A 21720-nucleotide genomic window follows, 5' to 3' on the forward strand; every position below is an offset into this window, starting at 1 on the left:
AACCAACTCCTTGAGATTCCTGCACAGCAGCATGCTGCAATTTTTTACCATTTAAATAATAGTCCATTTTGCTGTTATTCCTACCAAAATGGATGACCTCACATTTACCAACATTGTACTCCATCTGCCAGACCCTCGCCCACTTACTTAGACTATCTATATCCCTTTGCAGACTTTCAGCGTCCTCTGCACACTTTGCTCTTCCACCCATCTTAGTGTCATCTGCGAATTTTGACACACTACACTTGGTCCCCAACTCCAAATCATCTATATAAATCGTAAACAATTGCGGTCCCAACACTGATCCCTGAGGCACACCACTAGTCACTGATCGCCAACCAGAAAAACACCCATTTACTCTTTGCTTTCTGTTAGTTAACCAATCCTCTATCCATGCTAATACATTACCCGTAACACTGTGCATCTTTATCATATGTAGCATCTTTGGTGCGGCACCTTGTCAAATGCCTTCTGGAAATCCAGATACACCACATCCACAGGTTCCCCATTGTCCACTGCACATGTAATGTTCTCAAAGAATTCCACCAAATTAGTCAAACATGACCTGCTCTTCATGAACTCACGCTGCGTCTTACCAATGGGACAATTTATATCCAGATGTCTCGCTATTTCTTCCTTGATGATAGATTCAAGCATTTTCCCTACTACAGAAGTTAAGCTAACCGGCCTATAGTTACCCACCTTTTGTCTACCTCCTTTTTTAAACTGTAACGTCACATTTGCTGTTTTCCAATCTGCGGGAACCACCCCAGAGTCCAGCGAATTTTGGTAAATTACCACTAGTGCATTTGTTATTTCTCCCGCCATCTCTTTTAGTACCCTGGGATGCATTCCATCAGGACCAGGAAACTTGTCTACCTTTAGCCCTATTAACTTGCCCAACACTACCTCTTTCGTGATAATGATAGTTTCTAGGTTCTCACCTGCCATAGCCTTCCTGTCATCAATTTTTGGCATGTTATTTGTGTCTTCCACTGTGAAGACCGACACAAAATACCTGTTCAATGCCTCAGCCATTTTCTCATTTCTAGTTATTACATCCCCCTTCTCATCCTCTAAAAGACCACTCTTTTTCGTTTTATATATTTGTAGAAACTTTTGCGATATGTTTTTATATTCTGAGCTAGTTTACTCTCATAATCCATCTTACTTTTCTTTATAGCTTTTTTTGTGGCTTTCTGCTGACCTTTAAAGATTTCCCAATCCTCTAGGTTCCCACCAATCTTTGTCATTTTTGTATGCATTTTCTTTCAATTTGATACCCTCCTTTATTTCCTCAGATATCCATGACTGATTATCTCTTTTTCTACAGTCATTCCTTATCACTGGTATATACTTTTGCTGAGCACTGTGAAAGCTCGCTTTAAAAGTCCTCCACTGTTCCTCAATTGTCCCACCATAAAGTTTTGCTCCCAGTCTACCTTAGCCAACTCCTCCCTCATCCCTTTATAGTCTCCTTTGTTTAAGCACAAGACACTGGTATTGGATTTTACCTTCTCCCGCTCCATCTGTATTTTAAATTCAACCATATTGTGATCGCTTCTTCCAAAAGGATCCCTATCTGCCAGATCATTAATTATTCCCATCTCATTACACAGGACCAGATCTAGGATAGCTTGCTCCCTTGTTGGTTCCATTACATACTGTTCAAGGAAGCTATCGCGGATATATTCTATGAACTCCTCCTCAAGGCTGCCTTGACCGACCTGGTTTAAAATCCCCCATGATAATTGCTGTACGATTTTTACATGCATCAGTTATTTCTTTGTTTATTTCTCACCCCACCATGATGTCATTATTTGGTGGCCTATAGACTACGCCTATCAGTGACTTTTTCTCCTTACTATTTCTAATTTCCACCCAAATGGATTCAACCTTTTTTTTCCATCGAACCTATATCATCTCTCACTACCGCCCTGATATCATCCTTAAATATCAGAGCTACACCACCTCCCTTACCTTCCTGTTGGTCCCTCCGAACAGTCTGATACCCCTGGATATTCAACTCCCAGTCGTGACCATCCTGCAACCATGTCTCTGTAATGGCCACCAAATCATACTCATTCGCAATGATTTGTGCTGTCAACTCATTTACCTTGTTTCGAATGCTACGAACATTCAGATAAAGTGCCCTTATGCTAGTTTTTGTACCTTCTTTTTGAATTCTAACACATCCATTAATAACATCTCCTGAGTTCTCCTTCCTTTTAACTTTTTTCCTGATTCGTGCCATGACTAACCTTTTGAAGCACTTCATAATGATGGATGTCAGAACCACCGGACGACAGTCATTAAGGCACGCTGCCTGGCATTTCTTTGATATCGGGATGATGGTCATCTTCTTGAATCAGACAGGGATCTCAGATTGTTGTAAAGAGAGGTTAAAGATGTCTGCAAAGACACCCGTCAGCTGGTCCCAGCAGGATCTGAGTGCTCGTCCGGGTACCCCAGCCGGGCCAGTCCCTCTTTGTGGGGTTGACTTTCGAGAAGGCTGCTCTGACCTGGGATACAGGTTCGTCCAAGGCAAAAAGGCAGATTACTATCTGAATGGTTGTAAATTGGGAGAGGGGAGTGTGCAGTGGGACCTGGGTGTCCTTGTGCACCAGTCACTGAAGGTAAGCATGCAGGTGTTAAAGAAGGCAAATGGTATGTTGGCCTTCATTGCGAGAGGTTTCAAGTACAGGAGCAGGGATGTGTTGTTGCAATTACACAGGACCTTGGTGAGGCCACACTGAGAGTATTGTGTGCAGTTTTGGTCTCCTTTTCTGAGGAAGGATGTTCTTGCTCTCGAGCGAGTGTAGCAAAGGTTTACCAGGCTGATTCCGAGAATGGTGGGACTGATGTATGAGGAAAGATTGACTAAGTTAGATTGTTTTCACTGGAGTTCAGACGAATGAGGGGGGATCTCACAGAGACTTATAAAATTCTAACAGGACCAGACAGGATAGATACAGGGAGGATGTTCCTAATAGTGGGAATGTCCAGAACCAGGGGTCACAGTCTGAAGATTCAGGGTAGACCATATAGGACGGAGGTGAGGAGACATTTCTTCACCCAAAGAGTGGTGAGCCTGTGGAATTCATTACCACAGGAAGTAGTTGATGCCAAAATATTGAATGTATTCAAGAGGCAGCTGGATATAGCACTTGGGGCGAATGGGATCAAAGGTTATGGGGAAAAAGCAGGATTAAGCTATTGAGTTGGGCAAGATGGTGGAGCAGGCTCGAAGGGCCAAATGGCCTCCTCCTGCTCCTATCTTCTATATTTCTATGTTTCTGGGGTGTAGGGCATGCTCTCACTGACCTCTTTCTCAAAACGGGCATAGAATGCATTGAGCTCATCAGGGAGGGGTGCATTGGTGCAGGCAATATTACACATCTTTATCTTGTAGCCTGCAATGTCTTGCACAACTTGCCATAGTCGGTCGGAGTCCATGTGGCTAGCTTGGCACTCCAGCTTGGTTTGGTACTGTCTTTTGGCATCTCTGATGGATCTCCACAGATCATATCTGGCTTTCTTGTAAACCTCAGGGTCAACTGACTTGAACGCCTCAGACCTGGACTTCAGCAAGCAGTGGATATCCCTGTTTTTCCATGGTTTCTGGTTGGGGAACACACGGATTTGCTTCTTTGGCACACAGTCTTCTGCACACTCACTAATGAAGTCGGTTACTGTAGTTGCACATTTGTTCAGGTTGGTCACAGAGTTTTTAAATACTGACCAGTCCACTGACTCTAAGCAGTCCCCGTTGGAGATCATTCGATTCCTCAGACCAACATTGCATGACTCTCTTTAACCATTATGTGGTTGGAAGCTCAGCTCAGTAAAATCTATAAAAGATTGACAAAAAAATCCAGATACACGTGTAAGCAGCATTTTGACTCAGTCGCTTCTTCCTCCTCTGTGGATGTCTGCACACTGGGGCTTGAGCAGATAAGGTGTCATAGTACCATTGGCAAGGAAGTGGTATCATTTGAGGCTGTGGTTCCAGTTGATCACCACCATAGTCAACTCCTGCTTGATAGGCACCTTGTATAAGATAAAATAACTTGTTTAGTGTCAGACAATATGACATTCGCTTTGAAGAAATAATAGATGAATACAAGGGTGAATATTGCAATACTTTGAGAAAACACATAAAGCTATGGGCAACCTATGATGACCACCTCCCAGGTTCTACCAATCTCCTGTTGCGACCTTTCCTCCAACTTCACCCTTTCTCATAGGTTCACCTGCCTGCCTGTCAATCATTTCTCTTCACACACACCCAAGTTACATTTCTTTGCCACCAAAAGAGAAAATGCTGGAAAATCTCAGTAGTCTGGCAGCATCTGTAAGGAGAGAAAAGAGCTGATGTTTCGAGTCCAGATGACTCTTTGTCAAACCCTTTGTCCAATGCAAGCTGGACCATCCTCTTGACAGTTCTCCTGCCTTGAATTTCCAACAATCCTGACTTCTTTCAAAAGGATCTCCAGGCATGTGTCAGAAAATCTGCCCTTCTAATTGCTGATCTCTAATGTTGCTGCTGCCTTAGTCATTCTTGCAGTATACACTTGTAAAGGTTGCACAGAGCTGTTTATCCTGCTGTTCCAGTGGTAATTGTTATGTTTTGTGTCAAGGGACATAGAGAGAGGACACCACTTTCTGTATCTGAGTAGGAATTTTATCTATGCCTTAAAACATCTTTGCAGCCACAAGTTTAATGTTTGATTTTAATCCCTCTTTCTCCGTAACCACACTCAGGCTTGACTAACCCACACATAACAAAGAGACAACAGACACATATAATCAAACACTGAACAATTGCTCAGCCTTGTAAAACTAAAGACCCTATTTTAAATTAAACCATCCTAAACAACAAACACATGTATATTGAGTCATTTCTTAGAATTCAGCATGTCCATTTTCTCTAAGTACAGAAATAGTCTTTGAGATATGAAAGTTGTTGATTATGGTGCTGAGATGTATGAACTTGAAGTTCTGGGATTGGTTTGATGAGCTAAAAGGTTAACAACAAAGTCACTCATATTCACTGCCTGCTCCCTATCAAGTGTCTTGTGTTCCACTTTGTGTTGTCATCCAACCATTAAGTGAAGGTACTGAGCAACTGCTTGATCTGCTTTGGTTCTGATAAAGATCATGCAAATTTGTAGTTGCAATTTGGCTGATTGATGAGAATCTGATCTCCAACTTCAAATCATGGCAATGTCCCAAGTCACTTCATTATTGCCAATGTTTTCTACAATAGGAGTATGTCGGGCATGTCAACCACTTGTTTGTGTGATTTTGCGATATACTCAACCTTGAAGTTGTACTGATGAAGTTGATCTGACATTTGTCAATCCAATTCCCTTGTGCCTGTTCACTTATCAGTAACCTTTTGCTTTATCTTGTCACTTTGTGCTTTCTTTGACTTTCAGTCTCAAATTCTCATTAGATCATAGCAGTGATGGTTTAAGAATAGTCAGTGGCATGTGCAAGTTACAAACAGTCATAAGTTTCGTTGGTGCCTTTTTGGCCAGAATGGGGGATGGAGTCAAATGTAGAATGTGTGAAGTAGAAGGTAAATGGATTGTTTCAAATATTTTCTCCTCTGACATACCAGCTCTCAAACTTTTCTCCATTGCCCTGCTGAACTGTTCAATGCTGCTAATTGATCGTGGGTGATGTCAGATGCTGGTGGATTCCTTGGCTTAGTAGAAACTCTGTGAACTAATTCGAAACAAACTGTGGTCCATTGTCCTTCACGATAGTCTCCAGCAAACACCATTTTGTAAACAACTTGTCTAGAATGTCAATGACTGAAATGGTGATTATGAAATTTGTTGCAGTGATATCTGGCCATTTGCTATGTAGATCATGAACAAGAAACAACAAATGTTGATTCCTAGCGGCTGCTGGCACTCTCTAAAAAATGTACTTGGAATTGTTGTCATTGTTTTATTGACAATGGGGTCGACTGTGGAGGTGCGGGATATGATTTAACAGATTTTTCAGTGGCTATGCAGTTTCCAATAAACTCCTCTATGCAGCAATTTATTGCTGGCCACCAGACTGCTTCACCAGATCATTGTTTCATCTTAACAGCTTACCGGTGTCCTTCATGGGCAAGATGCAATCCACATTACCATAGTGCTTTCAGCATAACCATTTCCATTCCGAGTGTGAAATATTTGTCATCAATGCAAGCTCATTGCGAACTCTGTAGTAAAAGATCACTTCTTCCTCTACTTTATGAGGCTACTTGGCTTTTAGGTATTGGTTTACTTTCTTTATTATGCTCTCTGATTCTGATTCTGCCTTCCATTATTCTCACATAACAAGATTGCAGTTGCATGTGAGATCACTGCCATCATATGATCTTCAATATCAAAATTTGCTGTGCCATAACTAAAGCTGTCTAATTGTGCCATGGATGTGCATGTGCATGTCCGCGTGAACTTGCAATAGACTTGACCTTCAGGTTTTACTGATGAAAACCATTTACCCTTTCTGTAAATGTCATCAGTTCTTGGTGCAGAGAGTGAACTTTCCATTGTAGAAATAAATGTGCCAATGGCATGGTGGTTAGCACCGCTTCACAATACCAGAGACCCGGATTCGATTCCCGGCTTGGGTCACTCACTGTCTGTGCAAAGTCTGCACGTTCTCCCTGTGTCTGCGTGGGTTTCCTCCCACATTCTGAAAGACGTGTTGATTAGGTGCATTGACCTGAACAAGTGGCAACTAGGGGAATTTCACAATAACTTCATTGCAGTGTTAATGTAAGCCTTACTTGTGATTAATAAATAAATAAACTTTTAGATGTAAGCTAGTGCTTCCCACTCTTCAGTAGAGTATTTAAATCAGTTTCCGATCTCAGGAGTGACATCTAGGTGATTGGTCATGTGCTTCTGTAATAACTCAGAAAGCCCGACTGGGAAGGAACAAAGTTTATTTTCAGAATGCAAAGTAAAGGCATTGCCATGTTGTACACACACTAGTCCCTGTCTGGGACTTCAGTTCAGCAGGCCCAATCCTTGGCCTGCTGAATAAAAGGCTTAAGTAATGAGTTCCAGCTGGGCAAGTCACTGCCTGTTATTAGAGTTCTCATACTCAACAGGCCCCACAAGAAGATCAATCAGTGATTCCCCTTGGGTCTCAGGGGGGTTATCGCAGCTTCTTTCAATGTATTGTGAAAGCACAGCTCCAATTCTATTTCCTGGCCCATCTGTTGTGACATACATTTCTGCATGTGGATTGAAATGCACAAGGATTGGTGGAAATTCTACCTTTGCTTTTAATGTATCAAATAATATTTTCCGTGTGATTGTCCATTCTCATTGGGCATCTTTACAAAGTAGCTTTTAAGAGGTTCCACAATCTCTGTGTACTTTTAATGTCCTAACTACGCTAGGGGTTGTGGGTTTTACACAAAAAGAAAACATGTGGTTTGTACACGAGATTCAAACTAACAACACATTTATTCTAGAAGCTTTTGCCTGTACAGAAAGAAACTGAAACAAAAAGCAGGAGCCTCTAAAACACCCCAATGATAGGACCATCAAATTATGTAACCTTCTCTAAAGCAATCATGCAACTACTTAAATATATAACAGTACTTAGGAACAAAATTGTGTTAAAAGTTGGTAGTACTGAAGAGCGATGTCAAATCTTTTACATTAGATGGAGTCAGAAGTGCATGTATGGGCTTTATTCCAGCTGTTATCACTCTGTACCCCAGAAAGCCAGTCTCAGTTGTTGCAAATGTGCATTTGTCCTTGTATTTTTAAAATTTTTATTCCATCCAAAAAACCAAATTCAAATTGAATCCAATTCATCGTCTTCATGTGAGGAACAAATAAAATCCAAGCTGACAGGATGAGGCATTGCATCCCATCTTGGGCTTGATCTAAAAGTAAAATATTAAAGTTTATTTATTAGTCACAAGTAAGACTTACATTAACACTGGAATGAAGTTACTGCAAAATTCCCCTAGTCGCCACACTCCGGTGCCTGTTCGAGTCAATGCACCCTAACCAGCACGTCTTTCAGGCCGTGGGAGAAAACCAGAGAACTGAAAGGAAACCCACGCAGACACAGGGAGAACATGCAAACTCCACACAGAGAGTGACCTAAGTCGGAATTGAACCTGGGTCCCTGACGCTATGAGGCAGCAATGCTAACCACTATGTCACCATGGATCTAATGCTTCATCTTAGCCAAAAGGCTGAAATGGCTTTGAAAAATTGCATCAGGAAACGCCTCAGTTAAACCTCATTGGCTACCCTGATCATTGACTCTTTCCTAGCATGGAATATCAACCTGCCTGATTAATGATTCTCCCCTGCCAGGTAAGTATTGAGCGAAACATTGTGTTGTTTCAGGCGACTGAGCGCTATTGATAATCACTGATCATGTTTGGCTTTGCACCTTCCAAGGACAACATCACTCAATGATAATGATTCACTCAATGATAATGTCTGCATCAAGTTGTCTGAGCTGCTGAGGCACTTCAGTACTAATTGTAAGTGGTTATCATTTCAGATTTTGTGAAACTAACAGAACTGATGTGTTGATGCAAGGAGCACAATGGTATCTCATTTACTCCCCCAAACTCAGTAAATAAGGAAGGATACCAATGGGTATACTCAGTATCATCAATCATGTTAATTTGTGTTCCAGTAGGGTCTTCAAGTCTGCCAGGCTTATTGAACAGATTTACCCACATAAGGCTTCAGCCTTTGGCTACATAGACCATGAATCTGCCTAGGGTGTCATTTTTGCAGTGCACTGGAACTGTGATCATTCCCAGAACTTGAATAACAGTCATTGTAAACTTGAAGAATGTATGTTGCAGGAGTGAAAGTTGCAAAAAAACACTAATAATAGAACATAGAACATAGAACAGTACAGCACAGAACAGGCCCTTCGGCCCACGATGTTGTGCCGAGCTTTATCTGAAACCAAGGTCAAGCTATCCCACTCCCTATCATCCTGGTGTGCTCCATGTGCCTATCCAATAACCGCTTAAATGTTCCTAAAGTGTCTGACTCCACTATCACTGCAGGCAGTCCATTCCACACCCCAACCACTCTCTGCGTAAAGAACCTACCTCTGATATCCTTCCTGTATCTCCCATAATAGAGTTGTGCCAACATTGATGGGGAGTGACTGAGTTGCTCGCGTTTTTGACTGAGCATTCCTTACAATGTATCAGTGCTTTACCATCCATGATAGTGCACAAAGCCATATCTCACTCTCAGGAAGAGACTCCCAACGTGTCAAATCAACTAAATCTTCTCTTTGATCACCTGAACATCTTGGTGAATTGATTTCCCTTGCAGTTGAAGTGACACTTCTTTCTTGATGATGTTGGGCGCTGAAGAGTCTCTCCACAATTCGGCCATATTTTAAAGATATCTGACCGTGGTGAAGCACATGCTGATGAATCTGCTGAGATCCCTGTTCGTAAAGCTCTCATTTGAGCTGGTTGGTTGAACTGTGTCTACGATTCTGAGTCTGAGGATTAATTTCTGTGCAACCATTTTGAAACTAAATGGCAGATTCCATTTGGACTACCATGCTCGTCACCTTTCCAAGATATAGGCATCATCCTCCATCCTTGATTGCTCTCCTATTAGTGTGTTAGTAACAGATAGGGTGTACCGCCCATCAGCATGAGTCCATTGCTAAATTGTTGTATTTTCCACTGGAACACTTGTTTACTATGAAGAGTAGGTCTGGAGTGGTAACACCATTCCCGACAAAGTCACTGCTCTGGTATTCAATTCAATGGCTTAGTGTTTGATTATGTGTCTGTTGACTCTTTTCTGTTCTGTTTCATGTTAGACAAACCTGCTTGTGGTTACAGAGAAAGAGAAACTAAATGCAAATAGTAAACTTGTGGCTGATGATTTTAAAGCATTGGATTAAACTCCTGTTCAGATATTGAAGTTGGTGTCATCTCTGCATATCTCCAAGGAACCAAACATGACAACTGGCAAGGAGGATGGAGAATAGTTTACATTTACTGATTCCTGCATCTTTCCTTTCTTCTCTGGGGGATGCACCCATTAAGAGTTTTAACAACACCAGGTTAAAGTCCAACAGGTTTATTTGGTAGCAAATGCCATTAGCTTTTGGAGCGCTGCTCCTTCGTCAGATGGAGTGGATATCGATGGAGTGGATGCACCCATGACATGGGATCAAAGAAATTTGAGGCGCATGATATATTTGTTCCACACAGGAACAGGAACTTGCAAGGTGATATTTGTACCTTGTCTTGAAGCAAAAGATGTGGAGATGCCGGCGTTGGACTGGGGTATTAGTGCTTTACCTTATCATTATGCTTCACATTATCAGTAACCCCCACAGCTTGCCCCTGGTCTTGCATAATCTCACCAGCTGTTCTGTCTGGAGACAATACACATCTCTTTAACCTGTGTTTAATGTTCCCTCCACTCACATTATCTGTACCTTTTAAGACCTGGCTGGCTGTAGAGATTTGCATTCTAATTAGTATTCTGTAACTTGATTTCTGTGTCTGTGCACTGTTGGAGAACAGATAACCACTCCATCTGACGAAGGAGCAGCATGCTCCGAAAGCTTATGGTATTTGCTACCAAATAAACCTGTTGGACTTTAACCTGGTGTTGTGGGACTTCTTATTGAAGCAAAAGGCCAGTAAGTACTTGAGTGCTAACAGAAGCCACATCTGTATTTGATACAGCGATAAGTACACTCAAAAAGTACATTGGATCAAAGAGAAATGATGATCGAATGATATATATTCGGCCAGAGAAATATATATTTGCCCATAAAACAATGTGTGGCTGTTTTGCAGCAATTGGCTTCCACATATAAATTTGACATACTAACCAATTAACTAATTTATGACCAATTTATTGAAAAACCTTCAGCATGGTGTGTTAGGGAACGTCACCTCAGGAGAGTATACTGATGAGTGGCAATTGGCATGTACAAATGCACAAGCAATGATGGACAAAAAAGGATCCTCTGGTCCATCTGGCCTGTTCCACTATAAGAGTTTTAACAACACCAGGTTAAAGTCCAACAGGTTTATTTGGTAGCAAATGCCATTAGCTTTCAGAGCGCTGCTCCTTCATCAGATGGAGTGGAAATCTGCTCTCAAACAGGGCACAGAGACACCAGATTTCCACTCCATCTGACGAAGGAGCAGCGCTCTGAAAGCTAATGGCATTTGCTGCCAAATAAACCTGTTGGACTTTAACCTGGTGTTGTTAAAACTCTTACTGTGTTCACCCCAGTCCAACGCCGGCATCTCCACATCATGACTGTTCCACTATGGCAGTGCCTAATGCATCACAATGTATGTGCACCCCACTGCACCCAAAACTATGTGATTTCCAGGACAAGAAGCAAAAGAGCAGGTAGTGTGCAAACCAATTAGGAGGGAAGAAAACTGAGAAATTCCTCTCTGACGATTGGGAATCAAAATTAGTCCAGGAGATGGCTCAGGCTCTGATTAATGCAGAGTAACTTTTATATGCTTGTGACCTCACCAGCGTTTTATGTAATTCCAATATTATATCCTTACTTTTATATTCCATACCTCTCTCTATGAAGGAGAGCATTCCCTATGCCTTTTTTTACAACTTGTCTACTTGAATTGCTGCCTTTAGAGACCTGTGTACTTTTATGCCAAGATCTCTCACTTCATCTCCCCCTCTCAGTATATTTCCATTTATTGTGTATTCCCTATAACTGTTTAATCTCTCTAACTGCATTACCTCACACTTCTCTACGTTAAAATCCAACTGCCACTTTATTGCCCACTCCACCAACCCATCTCCATTTTGGAGATTATAGCTATCCTTTAAACTATCCACTACTTGGCCAATCTTTGTATCATCCTCAAATTTCCCAATTGTGCCCCCACGTTCATGTCCAAATTGTAAATATATAACACAAACAGCGAGGGTCCCAACACTGAGCCCCGTAGATCACCACTTGAAGCAACTTTCCATTCACAAGGGCACCCATTGACCATTACCCTTTGTTTCCTGTTGTTAGGCCAACTTTATGTCCAGTTTGCCACACTTCATCGTACGAGTATAAAAGGGGTAGATGTTGCAAAACCCCTTTCTCGTGTTTTATGTGTAAAATAAATCAACCTCTTATTTTATTATCTTAACTCAGGCACAGTTTGCTGTGAGATTGCTAAAAGGTTTGGATTACGCCAGATTGAAGGATTGGGGAAACTATGTCACCATTTATAAAGGGGCAAATCAGAACCCAAAAATACCTTTCTGTTTACGGATGGATAATGAGTAGAGGATCAGGACTATGTAAATTAGTCCCCCTCCCATCCATAGCACACATAAACACACACAAGTATCAGAAATAAGGGGAGAGTCGAGTCTAATAAAATCATGGTTTCTTGGATGTGGTCAGGTATAGAAGATGTCGCAATTATCAAGAGGTCTTGATTTGCTGGTAGGTTTCTGGTAGAGTTGGTTTTTTGAATTGGACAGCACGTTTATTTCAAAAGAGGGAGAGAGAGAAGCAGCCTTCAGTCTGTTTCCTCTGCTGAACACTTTCTTGACACCTCCTATGACATTTGCAATCTCTAGTGGCTGGGCAGCCTTGCTTTGAAATACTTCACCCATTGTGTATTTCTATGAGGTTTCAAGTGTGTCTCCCTGTGGTTCAATATCCAGTACTTAGCATTTTTAATGTCTCTTCCTTAGACAGTTACGGATTTCATTGGGTAGTCTGGATTATAGGAAATGCCTCTCTTCGCAATCCCTTGAGGATGAATTGTTTGTTTTTCACCTCCACCTTGGAAATGGTGACCTTGCATTTTAAGCGGTTCGCTCTGTCTCAGTTCAAATTGCAAAATTTCCAGTCAGTTGAAAGTTGAAAAATCACATTTTCGAAAATAAAGTGACATCGCCTCATGACAGAGGTTATCTGCTAAATTTTAAATTCAGTTCAACATTATATCAACATATCTGAATTGAATTTATGAAGGTGACCCAGCTATAATTTGAGAATGCTGAGATTTACTAACCTGCTGCTTAGAAATAAACGTTTTCATAGCTAAGCCAAACTCCTGTGACATTAAGCTGGATCATTGTCTGCAAGCTGATTTAATTTAGTAATTGAAGTATATTAGGGCTACCTTTAAATTGTAAAGCATGTCAGAATTAATCTGGCCGCTGTTATCTTTTATCTGACAATTCAATGGATAAGCTCATCTCTACAGCGGGATGGAGGAGTAGGGAGGGAGAGAGGAATATTAGCAAGCATTAAAGACAGGTGTTTATTAAAATTTGTTCACATCCTCTGAAATTCAGATAAATTAAAAATCTTCTTAATATTTCTTTCTCCTGCTCAAAATTATCTTTTGTTTCCTGCCCCCTTCCCCTCCCACCCACCCCCCCCCCCCCCCCCCACCCCCTTGCAGGATTATGTTTAAGTCAAAATGAGCACTTTCTGAATTGCAGCCAAAATGTATACCAGTCCATTGTGAAGACATGAAAGGCTTTGCTGCAGTGTCGTGCTGGGGTGTGAGGGTCCTTTTCGTTGTGATGTGTGATTTGTTCCCAAAAAGAAACACATTCCGATTTCACTGAGTATTTTATTCTCTGTCCGTCGAGCTGGGGGTGATTTTTCACTGATGCATTTTTTTTTTCCAGGAGCAATTATGAAAAGCAAACTGCTGGAATCTTAATTCTGATCTCAGAATAAACGGAGCTTTACATTTTCACGATGAACCCTAGCATCTGACAAAACACATTGCATCACCCATCTGGAACAAATTGCTCTGCAGCTGACTGCGAATCCTTATAGGTGGCTAAAAATATGCTACAGTCAGACATGAAACCATGGTTTTTATAAATATTTCAGGAACTTTCTGCATTTCTAAAGGGACGGGTGGGTGGCGGGGGTTGGGGGGGCGGGGGGGGGGGAGTATAAATGATAAAAATGTACCAAGGGTTGTGGAAACTGGAGGTAAATAACAGAGATTTTTGCACCTTGTGAATGCAGCTTTCCTGTACAAAGCCCTAAAATGCGTTTTCATGTCTAGCTGCTGAATCTAGTGAAGCATGAAAAGGAAGCCTAGTGTCATGGCAATGGCAGATGGTTCAGGGAAAGCAGAAAGGTTGAGGCTATTGTGATGTTATTCATTTTTTTTATGAGAAAAACCACCTGCCGGGGGAAGGAGCTGATCGGTAAATGGTTTGAAAATGTGTTTTGAATAGGCAAGGGAAGCTATTTTTTTTGAAGAAGGAAGGCATTAGCTGAAACTGTACCCAAGTGCTCGAGCCCAAGGCAGCTGAGACACTGTTCACTGAAGCCTGATTAATGTTTCCTGAACAATTGCTCCCATGTGGTGCAGTCCAAAGGGTGCCTGAGATGTTTGTTAATGTGCCAACTATATTCAATGTCTAACTACAGAAAGCTCAAATATTTAATCTGATGCCCGCTTCCTTCAAATAAAAACCTGAAACCAGTTTATTTTGTTTCTCTCTTGAGGCAGTGTACAGTGGAACATGTTGAATGTTGCTGTCTGATTTGTTATTAATGACAATATTTAGATAGAAACTCTTCAATCGCTGAAAGAGAATCAGCCTGTATGACAGTGTCATATCACTATTCGGTACTGTATTTTTTATGACTATCAAACATTAACATAAAGTCTTTCAACTATGTGGTTTTAATTTAACCAGCAAAAAGAAAGCAACAAAGGGTTTCTGCATGTAACAAGCTGATCATGTAAAATATCACACCACGCACTGTAAAGCCAATTAAAATGGTATTGTTTGTGTTTTCCCTGTTGTGGTAATTATTGTCCCTTGATACCAAACTCCATCTCTAAATGGCTGCATTATTTATTTCTCGCTATAAGAAGCAGAACCACAGTCTGTGAAAATAGGAGAAGGGAGAAAGGGAATTAATTTGGTGTCTAAACTACTCACTGCAACACATCTCAGGTGAGGCAGCTGAATAAATTAAATGCAAAAAGCTAGTCAGAAATTTGGAAATGAGTGCTTGAAAGCAGATTTTCAAAGAGAGTTCCTTTCAGCCTTGTTCCAGAATAGCAATGGGGTAATGAATGCATTGCCTTCTTCACAGAGAACTGAAACCACCAGAATATTTCATTCTTGGCATCCACCCCAATGGAGCTTGCCACAGAGTAATGTAGAGGGGTAGAGAAGGAAAAGATAAGAAACTTAAACATAATCATTTGCAATTGTAGTAAGAAAGCGTCAGAAGATAGTAAGTAGAAGTATTAATTGATCTTGTTTTACTTGTAATGAGTTACCGTCACAGGAAGACTGATCTACATAATCACAAAAGAATGCACGTTTTGAGATTGTTACCCTCTCCATTGTGGCAGTTTGATATACTCCAACATACATTATTTTCGGTGACAGACATTGGGTGGCACCCGTCACGGGCAGGACAGAAGATTTGGAGAACCAGCAAAGGGTTCATTGAACTATGGTAGGAATTTCCAGTCCTGCCGTGACTGGGACTAGAAAACCCCAGCTTCTATCATTGCACCACGTGGTATCGGCATAGGGAAAGCAGCTAACACCCTCACTAAACATGCATGGATTAACATCGAGTTGACTCTTAGGACTAAGATGCTGTTTTATGAGGCTTGTGTTCTCAGCACCTTGCTGTATCATTGTGAAACATGGGCAACTTACAGGTATCATGAAGAAGCTCAACAACTTCCATCATAGCTGTTTGCAGCGTATTCTGGCCATCTTATGGAAGGACAAAATCAGAAGTGTGGCAGATTCAGCAGGTGGTAAAGAAGGCAAATGGCATGTTGGCCTTTATTGTGAGAGGTTTTCAGTGCAGGACCAGGGATGTGTTGTTGCAATTATACAGGGCCTTGGTGAGGCCACATCTAGAGTATTGTGTGCAGTTTTGGTCTCCTTTTCTGAGGAAGGATGTTCTTGCTCGCGAGGGAGTGCAGCGAAGGTTTATCAGGCTGATTCCGGGGATGGCGGGACTGATGTATGAGGAGAGATTGATTAGGCTAGGATTGTTTTCTCTGGAGTTCAGACGAATGAGGGAGGATCTCATAGAGACTTATAAAATTCTAACAGGTCTAGATAGGGTAGATGCAGGGAGGATGTTCCCGATGGTGGGGGAGTCCAGAACCAGGGGTCACAGTCTTGAGGGTTCAGGGTAGACCATTTAGGATGGAGGTGAGGAGAGATTTCTTCACCCAAAGAGTGGTGAGCCTGTGGAATTCATTATCACAGGAAGTAGTTGAAGCCAAAACATTGAAGGTATTCAAGAGGCGGCTAGATATAGCACTTGGGGCGAATGGGATCAAAGGGTATGGGGAAAAAGCAGAATTAGGCTATTGAATTGGATGGTCAGACATGATCTTAATGAATGGCGGAGCAGGCTCGAAGGGCCGAATGGCCTCCTCCTGCTCCTATCTTCTTTGTTTCTATATTTCCTGCTGGGCCCCACAGCCTCCACGAGTCTCTGGTTGCCAGATTTCTGGCGCTGTCAGTTCCGCGCCCAGAAATTGGTGCAAAATTGTATAATCGATTCCAGTGAGGATTAGCATCTTATTAGCGGGCCTGGGGCTGACATCTAGGGCCTGCTAGAGTGTCCCCGCCGCCCCCCCCCCCCACCCTCCACACCCCAGCTAGGAGTGGTTCACTCCAATGGGGTTTACAACAGCTCCCCATTTGCGGGGAGCTGGCGGCCCGACCCCACTGAAGAGAAAGGGGGCCATACAGGCCCTCCAGGAGGTTGGGGATAAGGGGGACGTGCCCCTGGGCATTGTCAGCTTGGCAGTGCCAACCTGGCCCCGGCATTGCCCAAGGGGCAAATTGGCAATGCCCAAAGGGGCACCTTGGCACTGCCCAGCCAGCATCTGACAGTTCCAAGGTGTTGGGGCCTATAGCAGAAGGGTCGTTAGGCCTCTGGGTGATAGATTGGTAGTGGAGGAGGGTTCCCGCTGCCACTCTACACTTGGCGGTGACAGAGGGAGGAAGGCCAGTGATCGGGGCTAGCCATGGGGGTGGAGGGGAGGAGTGCTGCTCTGCCTGCATGGTGAGATTGGGACTTATGGAGGGGTGGGAATAGAGGTGGAGATTGAGGTGGGTCGGGGGGGGAGGTGGGTGGGAGGGGGTATTGGGAGGCCAGTTGGAATAGGCCCCTTCCCCAGATTTTTAATGGTATTCACGCTGAGGCACCCTGCAGTGCAGAGTGTGGGAGATTCATTTTGAAACTCCCACTGAACAAACCAGCAACATTTACTCCCGTTTTTATGCAAATTTGACACTAGAATCTTTTTGGGAGAATCCCACCTTTTGTGTTTAATGGGGGCTACTTTAAGAAGAAGTATGTCATTACAAGCAGTTGGTTAGTTTGGGAGGAATACAGCAGATGCTGGGAAGCTGGATAATTACTAAATTTAGTCATGTATGTGTTTATTTAGCAGAAGGTTTAATGAGCTTTTGTTAACCTAGGAAGAGGACCTTCGGGGTGTTTTCTTGATTAAAGTAATGAAAAGGTGAGTTAGGTATACAGGGTCATATAGTCATATGATTCTAGAAATGGGAGGAGCTAGATTTGTGGCTGAGAAAAACAGCTTTCTGAGTTCAGTTGCTGGAGATGGCTGTTTGGAGATAGCAGTCTACAGATGGCCCTCTCTCTCTCTGAAAGATTTATCTCCTGTTCCCCAAGTCAGAGCAAGTATATCTGTGTTTTGCTAACTACTTTGAAAGTGGGGTTGCAGTCTTTGAGAGAAATATTGCTTAATTGGAACTGAATAGTAATAAGTTAAAAGCTAAGAGTCTGTTTCTTTTCATGTTTAAAGATTATTCAATGGTTAGAGGAATATTTAAACTGTGTGATGAATAAAACTTGTTTTAATAAAAAGATCCTACTTGGAGTGGAACACCCTATCCTCACATTAATGCTAAAATAGAAAAATTGTTGGGATCTCCTCTTGCTTCATAATATACCTTGGGGTTTCTGATCTGGCACCTTGACAGAATGTGGCCAGGGAATATTTGGATAAATGCTTCAAAACTGTTGTTTCCCAGTACTGACTTCTCTCACCTGGACGAATGCAAGAAGGTAACTGGCTCAATATGTAACTATCCTGAATTGTTTCCAACTTGAATAACATTGATTTGGTTCAGCAGACATCTTGTTGTCACGTGACCGGCAGCTCAAGTCCCTCAGTTCTTCATTCAAAAAGTTGTCATGGCAACGTTCATGCCAGTTAACGAATGAGAATCAATCGCTTGCCCTGTTACCAGAACCTAGCTGGACAAGACAAATGTCAAATTGCAATTTTGAGTTGCAGTGTGTGGCATTCTCTTAGAGGAGACATTGGGAACAATATTAGCCAAACCTGTCCACTGGACCTGATGGGATTGGGTGCAATGCTGTTTTTTTACCTCATCTGATTTTAGTCTCGATTGAAGTCAGTGGGCAGGGTGTCAAACCATCACTGCACCCTATCCTCCAGGTGTTAATGGAGAACATGCCCCAGATTTATGACTTTCTCAGACATAAACCTGTATTTAGGATTGAATAAATTACATTTCAAACGGGCGATTCTCTCAAAAAAATTCTGTGTTGAATTCACATAAAAACTGGAGTAAATCATGCTGTTTTAGAATTTCCCACACTCTGTGCACTGAAGAGTACACTAGCATGGGTCGTGCCAAGGTGCCCCATGTGCATTGGCACTTCGCCCCTTAGGCAATGCCCGGGGGCCCAGGCTGGCACTGCCAAGGTAGCAATGCCTAGGGGGCACCACATCCCTGCACCCAACCCTCTGGGGGACCTCGATTGCCCCCCCCCCCTTCACTCCAGCGGGGTCAGGCTGCCAGTTCCCTACAAGTGGGGAGCTACTCTAAACCCTGCTGCAGTGGAACACACCTGGCAGGGATGGGGAGAGGCTAGCGGGCCCAGAGACTTCAGTCCTGGGTCCGCTAATTATATTTAAATCATATTTAAATTGCCCTCTGGATATATAATACAGCTCTGTGCTGATTTCTGGTGCGGAGTTCACGGCACCAGAAATCCGGCAGGTAGCCGCGCTCAGGGCCAGATCCCATTACAAATTGCACAATTCGGATGCTGCTTAAATCTCCCGGCCTGCTGCGCTAAACAATGCATGATGTTGAGATGCCGACGTTGGACTGGGGTGAACACAGTAAGAAGTCTCACAACACCAGGTTAAAGTCCAACAGGTTTATTTGGTAGCAAATACCATAAGCTCTCGGAGCACTGCTCCTTCGTCAGATGGAGTGGAAATGTGCTCTCAAACAGGGCACAGAGACACAAAATCAAGTTACAGAATACTGATTAGAATGCGAATCCTACAGCCAGCCAGGTCTTAAAGGTACAGACAATGTGGGTGGAGGGAACATTAAACACAGGTTAAAGAGATGTGTATTGTCTCCAGACAGAACAGCTAGTGAGATTCTACAAGCCCAGGAGGCAAGTTGTGGGGGTTTAAATTCTTTTTTCTCACGTGAGAACACCATCCACCAGGTATACGGTACATACTCTTGCAATTCGGCCAACGTTGTCGACCTGATACGCTGCAGAAAAGGATGTCCCGAGGCATGGTACATTGGGGAGACCAAGCAGCTGCTATGACAACGGATGAATGAACACCGCTCGACAATCACCAGGCAAGAGTGTTCTCTTCCTGTTGGGGAACACTTCAGCAGTCTCGGGCATTCAGCCCCTGATCTTCGGGTAAGTGTTCTCCAAGGCAGCCTTCATGACACACGACAACACAGAGTTGCTGAGCAGAAACTGATAGCCAAGTTCCGCACACATGAGGACGGCCTAAACCGGGATCTTGGGTTCATGTCACACTATCTGTCACCCCCACGACTTGCCTGGGCTTGCAAAATCTCACTAACTGTCCTGGATAGAGACAATACACATCTATTGACCTGTGCTTAACCTTCTCTCCACTCACATTGTCTGTACCTTTAAGACTTGATTACCTGTAAAGACTCGCATTCCAACCATTATTCTGTAAATTGAGTTTGTGTCTTTATATGCCCTGTTTGTGAACAGAACTCCCACTCACCTGATGAAGGGGCAGTGCTCCGAAAGCTTGTGGCTTGTGCTATCAAATAAACCTCTTGGACTTTAACCTGGTGTTGTGAGACTTCTTACTGCTGGTGTGCCAGAACCAATGGCATGGGGCTGGGGCCTGATTGGGGGTGGGACCTGAGTGGGAGTCATGAAGGGGGAGCTATGCGGGGGAGGCTCATGAAGTGTGGGGTCATGAAGATGTGGGGCATGTTGGGGATGTGACCTATTGAAAGGGCCCCAATGTGGTGATCCATATCAGGGAGGGGTGGGGAGACATAGCGCAAATGAGGAGGGTCCCAATGTCCATGGGGAAGGGAGGGGATCTTCCAGTGCAGTGTGAGTTTGGGGCACCCATTCAAAACAATGGAGAGAGGCATGGAGCGAATCCCAGAGTTTAGCCTTTGCAGCCAGGCTCACTGCATGTTTAAACCCCGCCCCTTCCAGAACCAGCCCACAACTCACCACTCTCTCAAAAAATGACTAAGTGTGAGATGATTGTGGTCCAGATTGCTCCGTTATGGCAGTCATTTTTTGGGAAAATTCTGCCCACTGTTTCTTGGCACATGACTGTAATGTAGCAGTGAACGTGGGATATATATTCACACACACACACACACATATATTATATATATTTATATATATGCTGCCCATACACTGAGTTGCACCAAAAATCCATTTTGGTTAAGCAACACATATAATTTTAAATTTTTGTTTCAAATCCCTCATGGCCTCCTTATCTCTGTAATCTCCTCCAGCTCACAACTCTTTATGCACTCACCTAATTCTGGCCTCTTGATCTCTGATTTTAACTGCCCCATGATTGGCAGCCATGTCTTCAATTGCCAAGGCCCTTAACTCTGCAATATCCTCCATACACATCTTCATCTTTCTTTTTCTCTATCCTCCTTTAAGACATTCCTTACAAAATAAGAGACATCAGTTTGCTTACTGTACAGATTTTTTTAAATTCCGATTCAATCAAATCAAGTCCAATTCAGAGTCTCAACAAGTTGAGACATTTCCGATCCCCCTCATACCCCCACTGTTTGTGATCAGAACTCTCACCCACCTGATGAAGGAACAGCCTGTTCCGAAAGCTAGTGGCTTTTGCTACCAAATAAACCTGTTGGACTTTAACCTGATGTTGTTAGACTTCTTACTGTCCTGACAGAGACTCACAGGAAAGGACCATCTGGATAGAAAACCAGCAGATACCTCCTATTTACAGAGTTTCTGGTGGCTTGTGTGAGAGCAGCATTGGGGGATTCCTGGTTAGGCTTTAGGCAGAAAGTCCTGTGTGATGTCCTAAATCATGTATACTAATCAGTGAACAAAAGCCTACAAAGTAAATAAAATTCATAAATGGCATTGTTTGCAGTGTTAGAGTCAATTATTTGGGATAGGAGTTCCTTTCGGTAAGCATTGGTTTTAGGAGTCAACTGTTCCCTGTCACAGAATGCTAGTCTTGCAGAAGGCAACTGTTAGTAACCTTGGAAACTTGAGATCATTGAACTGATGCTCCAGGAACCAGGGCTTTTGCCAGTTGTCAACTAGTCAGGAATTATATACAGAAACCAATCAACTCTCATGGAAAGGCAATTGTTTTTCCTTCAG

General features: G+C 42.8%; 1 long non-coding RNA gene across 1 annotated transcript in view; it reads right to left on the minus strand.

Moving 5' to 3' along the window:
* Positions 1-6939: 6939 nt before the first annotated feature.
* LOC144493077 (uncharacterized) overlaps positions 6940-21720 on the minus strand; it is a 91957-nt gene continuing 77176 nt past the window's right edge. Inside the window, exon 3 of the long non-coding RNA XR_013497679.1 lies at positions 6940-7912. This is a non-coding gene — a long non-coding RNA (uncharacterized LOC144493077). The remainder of the gene's footprint in view (positions 7913-21720) is intronic.

This window comes from Mustelus asterias, chromosome 4, assembly GCF_964213995.1.
Source record: "Mustelus asterias chromosome 4, sMusAst1.hap1.1, whole genome shotgun sequence".
Lineage (NCBI taxonomy): Eukaryota > Metazoa > Chordata > Chondrichthyes > Carcharhiniformes > Triakidae > Mustelus > Mustelus asterias.